Source organism: Schistosoma haematobium, chromosome 6, assembly GCF_000699445.3.
Source record: "Schistosoma haematobium chromosome 6, whole genome shotgun sequence".
In the NCBI taxonomy this organism is placed as follows: domain Eukaryota; kingdom Metazoa; phylum Platyhelminthes; class Trematoda; order Strigeidida; family Schistosomatidae; genus Schistosoma; species Schistosoma haematobium.
Genome location: NC_067201.1, coordinates 13567021 through 13574729, shown reverse-complemented (window position 1 = coordinate 13574729; position 7709 = coordinate 13567021).

The following is a 7709-nucleotide window of genomic DNA, read 5'->3' as shown; positions in this document are numbered from 1 at the left end:
ATCTTGATGAGGTGTCCTTCTTTCCAGTCCATCGGCACTTGTTCCTCCTCCCAAATCTTTTTGAATAGAGGGTAAAGCATGCTTGTGGTTACTTCGACGTCTGATTTCAGTGCTTCAGCTGGTATGTTGTCGGGTCCTGCTGCTTTCCCGTTCTTGATTTGTCTGACGGCCATTCTAATTTCTTCCGTCGTTGGTGGGTTGACATCTATAGGAAGATCTGTGTGTGCTGCTTCGATGTTCGGTGGATTCATTGGAGCCGGCCTATTCAGGAGTTCCTCGAAGTATTCTACCCATCTGTTTCGCTGTTGTTGAATTTCAGTGATTGGCTTGCCTTCTTTGTCTTTGACCGGCCTCTCTGGTTTACTGTATTTCCCTGATAGTTTCTTCGTTGTATCGTAGAGCTGTTTCATATTTCCTTCTCTAGCAGCTTTTTCTGCCGTCGTTGCTAATTCTTCCACGTATTTCTTCCTGTCGGCTCTAATGCTCCTCTTCACTTGCTTGTTTGCTTCTATGTATTCAGCTTGTGCTTGGACTTTCTCTGCTCGTGTTCGGCTGTTGTTAATTGCTGTCTTCTTGTTCTTCCTTTCTTTGATCTTGTCCAGTGTTTCTATAGAGATCCATTCCTTATGATGGTGTTTCTTTAGGCCCAGAACCTCTTGACACGTTGAAGTCAATGTTTCTTTGATGCCTTTCCAGTTGTCCTCCATGGTGGTTTCTTCTTCCTTCAGTAGATCTTGAAAGGCTTGGAATCTGTTGTTGAGAGCTATCTTGAATTCATTGAGTTTGTCAGTATCTCGAAGGAAGGCTGTATTGAACCTTTGTATTGCTGTTTGTCCACTTGTCCAGTTCTTCTTTAGCTTCAGTTTTAAATTGGCTACAACTAGGTGGTGATCTGAAGCTACGTCAGCTCCTCTCCTGGTTCTCACATCTTCCATTGTCCTTCGGAATTTTTTTGATGCAAATATGGTCTATTTGGTTCTCTGTAGTGTGGTCCGGTGAGATCCATGTAGCCTTGTGTATACGTTTGTGTGGAAATATTGTGCCTCCTATGACTAATTTGTTGAATGCACACAAATTTGCAAATCTTTCTCCATTTTCGTTCCTCTCTCCCAGTCCATGTCGTCCCATAATATCTTCATATCCAGTGTTGTCTATTCCGACCTTGGCATTTAGATCTCCCATCAGAATGGTGAGGTCCTTTCTTGAGCATTTCTCTATGATTGACTGCAGCCGCTCGTAGAATTGATCTTTAATGTCGTCGTTGCTATCATTGGTGGGTGCATAACATTGGATAATATTCATTAAGATCCCCTCCTTCTTTGTTTTGAATGATGCTTTGATGATTCTGGATCCGTGGGATTCCCATCCTACAAGTGCATTTCGTGCTACTTTGGACAGCATTAGAGCAACTCCCTGTGTGTGTGGAGCATTTTCCTCTTCGTGACCGGAGTATAGCAGCATCTCTCCCGTAGCTAGCCTTTTCTGTCCAGCTTGAGTCCAGTGGGTTTCGCTGATTCCCAGTACTGCCAAGTTGTATCTCCTCATTTCCGTTGCTATTTGGCTGGTCTTCCCGGTTTCCCACATTGTTCTAACGTTCCATGTACCTATAAAAATTTTTGCTCTGGTTGTTAGAAGGGGCATCGGCCTCGTGGCTTCCGAAGGAATTCGGCTTTCACCATGAAGCGTCATAATTCTTCTAAATGAAGACCTTCTAACTCTCAGGGCAGAGTTAAAATGGTTTGAATTATTTTTCTGGTAAGCGTTTTTTAGCGAGTTAGTTTTCTACGGGATGGGGACGCTAACCCCATGCCCAACCCTCCTCCTTTACCCGGGCTTGGGACCGGCAGTAACTCTAGAAGAGCTACAGGCGGAGTTCTTTATAAAAAAGTTAAAACAATATTGTTGAATACGCCTTTATTATCATATAATCATGGGTTAAAAAAGGGTGTTTTGTATTTTCAAGGTTAATTTTGCTTTCATAGATTCAATTGAATTGGAAAACTAGGAATCATTACGTAAATGTTTAGTTTTGGTTTTAAATTTTTAATATTGATCACTATGTATAGGCTTACTAGTCTCATGGACAAAGCGTTGGCGTTTGAAGAGATAGTTAATGAGTTCAAGTCTCACTGTGAACATTAACACTGAATTACGGATATAATTAGCTAACAGATCGCAAATAGGATGGAACACATATTTTGGATTCATCTGATCCAGTTATTATAAATAAACTATACTATCAGGTGAGAACAAACCAGATCCCAGCGGAGGAAGAAATCATGAAGAAGCGCTGGAAGTGGATAGGACACATATTGAGGAAAGCACCCAACTACGTCACAAGACAAACCCTCACATGGAATCCTCAAGGCCAAAGGAAAAGAGGAAGACCAAAGAACACATTACGCCAGGAAATGGAGATAGACATGAGAAAAATGAGCAAGAATTGGATGGAATTAGAAAGGAAGACCCAGGACAGAGTGGGTTGGAGAATGCTGGTCGGCGGCCTATGCTCCATTGGGAGTAACAGGCGTAAGTAAAGTAAGTAAGTAAGTAAGTAATACTATCAGGCTAGAAATCAATTGCTCATATTAAAAACAGGCAGTTATGATGAAAACTAAAGCTGTTTATAATTATCGTCGCTGATTAGATGAGTAATTTACAGTAGATTATCAAAGATTTCGGTAAATGTTTATATTAATCAATGGTTGAAGTTGTTTGTTTAAATGTCAATAGAAATATCAAAAGCGAAAATAACATAGATGTAGGAATTTATTCTAGCATAAAAAACAATCAGAACTTCCAAATGCAATCAAGATATGAGAAACGCTATTCTATTTTAAGTTGTTAGCTAAGTAAATAAACAGGAAAAAAAGACGATCCATAGAAGTTATGTATCGATGATATTAAGGAAGACTTTTGACAATCAACACTTATTCCGCGCCTATGTAAATTGGCGAGATTATAATTTATGGACAAACCAATCAGGTATAAGATAACGGATCTCAGATATTGGCACGAAATTCACACATCCATTTGGTTAAATAGAGTTTTGGCATTATATCTGATGTCAGTTCGTGATGAAAACCCTAAATCTAATTTCTAACCTTAATCATCAAATGTAAATCATAATACTAATTCCTCACACAGGTTTTTAACCCTTATTTGGTACTGGTTATCAGGTGGACAATCTCAAGGTCACTTTTGGTGTGGCTCAAAACGTCGTTCATAAATTATAGTCTCACCTGTAAATTTGAGTCTAATAATAGGTCATGAATTGTAATCGTATACACTAACCTAAAAAAAGTTTATTTTTGTTTACATACCATCAATAGAGCTAACATTTGTAGAATAAAGTGGGTTAGTACTGGTAAATAAGATAATGTTAGTGCTGGCTGAAAATACGCACAATGTTTTTGATGAGCAGTATCTTGTACCCAGCACCTCCAGTCATTTCTTTTCCATCTATTTAATGAATGAAAGCTGCTTATCGGAATTCCATTTTCATTTTAGATTTCATTTCACGTCTCCATAGTTTCTATAACTGTTTTCTATGAAGATTAAAATATAGCTTAGCCCAATATGTCGGATAAAAAAACACAAATTTAGTAAAAACCGGGATTCAAAATGAAATCTTGAGTAAAAATTTCAGTGTAATGTGCAGCACTCAATCAGTATAAGAACAAAAACTGTTCGAAAATTCTGGGTACAGTAATATTTGTTGAACATTGAAAATGTTGAGGATAATCATAGACCTAACAAATACATCTATAGAATGGTCTGAAATATTTATCCACTCAAAGCTTCACTATCGTATTAAAATCTCAAATTAATGAGAAGACTACTGTACTGATAAAACACAGTCATAACTCAACAGACCGCTGGGTGGATGACGTACAAGTATAGATGATATATTATTATTTGGAATATTCACTTTACGAAGCTCAGTTTCATCACTAATTAACAAGCATGAAAACAAGGCATTCTTGTTTAACTTTTTAAGGTAAGGCCTCCTACACAGTCCTTGTCTTCTCTTGTAAAACATAGCTAATCAAGTATTTTCAAAGTGGTTACACGTGAGTAATTGGCAAGGTCAAGCATATGTGTGATAGGATAAATGGAGAGATTTGATCCATTTTTCCATCGAAAGTTTAGAACAAATCACGTAAATATGTGATAACAGACCAGCTAAATTAATTTAATGATCAAAAGTAGTTGATGGGGTAACAGTCCAAGTAACTAAATCAAGGCCGTTAGATTAGAGTTTAATCCCCCACCCAATAGTTGAAAGGTGAGTTCTTCATAAAGTAATTCATTTGATTGATATTCTATAAATCAGCCATTTAAAAATGAACTGAAGAATTTATATCCGACATAGTTACACTTGTACCAGATTGAATTCCCTCGTCCTAAACTTCACGTAATCACACTCAAAATGCACAAAGACAGTACAAATATTTGTAATCGTAAGTCTTAAAATCCCATGCTAGATCGTTGGATGGTTCAAAGAAAATAATATTCATAATTGGCTGATGGAAAATAGCGTTTGGTTATGAAACAAGTTTTGTAAAATTGTAATCACAATTTTGGTTGGTAGGAATTTGAATCAGCAGTCTACATTGTAATACATCTGTTCATTATGAAATTCAACCTATAAAGATTATTTCAGTAACAAGATAATTGTAGTTATGTTTTTTTTTTAATATAACCGATAATTAAAACATGTGAAAAGAAGTTTATCTCATCTACTACTCAACAAACTAACTAAACACCAAACACTGGTTGGCTATTTTGTTAGATATGTGTAAAGAATCGACAAGAAGCCAAAAACCTAGATTTTAGGCTAGTTATTACTAGTCAACAAAAGCTTCGTTACACTATTTAAGCAAATGATGTTCACAGAGTTTTGACCTGCCAAAAGCTATATACAGTTATCCTTAAATGGTCTGAAGTGATTTTATTAACTGTTTTATATAGTCTAAGAAATTGTAAACTGATCATATGAAAATTGGTTTTTGTGTAACATATATGTAGTGAACAAGAACACGGAGGTGGCGGTAACCGATTGTATTGAAGAAAAGAATCTCTTGGTAAAATATGAGAATCATACACTGAATATTTTATTTGTAAAGTTCTATAACTTGTACTTCACATTCTGTATGATTCTTCCAGTTCGTAATTGTTTCCTATTTTCCCTTCTATTATCTTTAACTCTATGTTCTTAGCTATCTGCTGCCAGGTTTCCCACTAGTGATTGGTGTTACATACTACTATATGTCTGTCAACATAAGTAGCATACACCACATCTACATCATCAGTTACTGTTATGACTAGTGAGTTCTTGATTTCAATACATTTTTGTATTAAATATATTGTGTTTAACATCGACTGTTATATTTTCATTTCTGTTTTCGTTACCTATAGCATAATAATTCACTGGATTAAAATTCTACACGAACATTCATATGATTCTTATTTATTTAACAGTTGGTGATAGTTAAACACTTCTTAACAGATAATTATTTCCAGAATTTTTATCCATCAAACAAGTAGAAAACGTAAAGTTGACTTGGGTTTTGGACTTGCTTTTATCAACTTCTCATGTATGGATTTATTTTTCTACTTCATTACATGAATTCGTTACTTTGAACTGTTTAATTTACTACGATATCTGATAATTCAGTAATTATACTGTCAAATTCACTGGGACTACTTACATATGATACTCACTAATTATGTGTAGCTTATAATATGCAGCAAGAATATGAGGATTTATTATGAACGGCTGTCGGAATCAAAGAGTTCTGGACACTATTCATCCTATTTGAATCAAATCAACTTCAAGTACCTAGCTGCTGGATTTGGTCTACTATGGGGTCTCAATAGTGCCTAGACACTAGGTTTGAATTACTTGAATTATGACTAATCTATGTAACTAGTGTTTTAAATAACCCTTTTTTAAGAAGAGATGGATAGTGGCTAGAAGTGGAATCAAGGATGTGTTTCGTCCCAGTTTGTACTCGTCAGTTGGATGTACCTGCATCTCACGATTGTTCTTCGCTCCTGGATTTGAACCCAGTGACTTTGGCTTCAAACATCAACAAGTCATCCACTTAGTTAATAAGTTCAAATAACAAATGATTTTGCAATGGCGGTGAAGTATAATTTAGTTTCATAGGTTTCAATCTCCTTTCACCATGTTCATTATTTTGTAAATAAAAATATTTTTTCCTCGAAAAGAGTTCTACGCTGATCCTTTGTGATGTATTTCGATAGTATAAGCAAATTAATACATTTGGAATATCTCAATGAGTAGAAAAATTAAATTTTCCAAAGTTTTGTGACTCAGTGTAAGCCACTTATTCAGAGAATAAATAACCAAATCAAAATCAATTCAAGTTTAAATAGTACAACGGAACAACAAGAACATATGTGTTCAGTCAAAAAAACAAGTCTGAACAAATCAATGTCATTCCGGTCAAGGTGATTAATAAGCGACATGTATGTAAATTTGTATGTGTGTATGGTTAAGGATCAAAAATGTGTGACCTTTATGGCGAGAAAGGTAATAGTGTGGATTGTGAACAAGATCAGACTAGATGGCTAGGATAGATATGATGTATAGTGAGGCCTGCTTTTCTATTGAGAGCAGTAGGATTAAGCATTATATGGAAAGCTTCAGCTACTCTCCTTTCTTTGTAATTGGAAAAACCTTTTTTAATATGTTGATATTTTTGAAATCGATTTGGTGGTTGTTGAAAATGGCGTGAAATGCTATTGCCGATTTAAATCGGCAACCTATCGAATGCTCATTTTATTCGAAATTATTAAGTCAAACATTGGTAATGATACCTATTTCGATAGTAGTTTATTTGGGAGCTTACATTAATAATCCAGTTCTATGGACTGTTACCAGTCATTGTTTAATATCAATCGATCGATCTTAACTAAATTTCAGTAAGAGTCATTTGATAATCTAGCTTTAATACAGACATGTCACGAATCGGAAAAGATTGTGCATCCATTCTCCAATGTTCAGTATTTATGCGGTATCAAGCATTTTTCCATTCATTTAATGGGTAAGTTTTGGATATAAGAGCGTAACTTACACTGGGGATTTTATTTCAACTTCAAACTTCCACTTTATTCGCTTTTTCCTTCGGCACTACAGTTACATGTTCATAGAAGAGATTTGTAGATAGCCTTAGATGATTGAAATAAAATCCCTACTCACCTACTAAATGAATAGAATAATGTTTGAATAAAAGTTAAATATTGAACTTTTATCGAGAGTGATAAACTGACATTATTTGTGGCAAAATTTAAAATTAACCATATAGACTTCTCATTTTAAAAAAAAAGTAAAACAGTGTATCATTGTTGGTAATTTAATCATTTGAATATCTGGGCTACGTGTTCCTGTCATCTAGATATTTCAACAATCCTCTGAGGTGGATGTTTAGGTTGTGGAGATTTCATTGTTCTTCTGAACAACATCAGAACAAACTTTAGGTAGAAGTGAAGTACTAAAATTTCACCACTTACGACTCAAAGCTTGTCCTGTCGACCTCGATCTTGATTGGTAATTATTGACTTTTAACTCTGACGGCCTGATTGAATATCTGGGCTACCTGTCCCTGTCATCTAGATATTTCAACAAGTTATCCGTTTTCTTGTTTGTTTTAATACATCATTATGGCTATTGATCACAT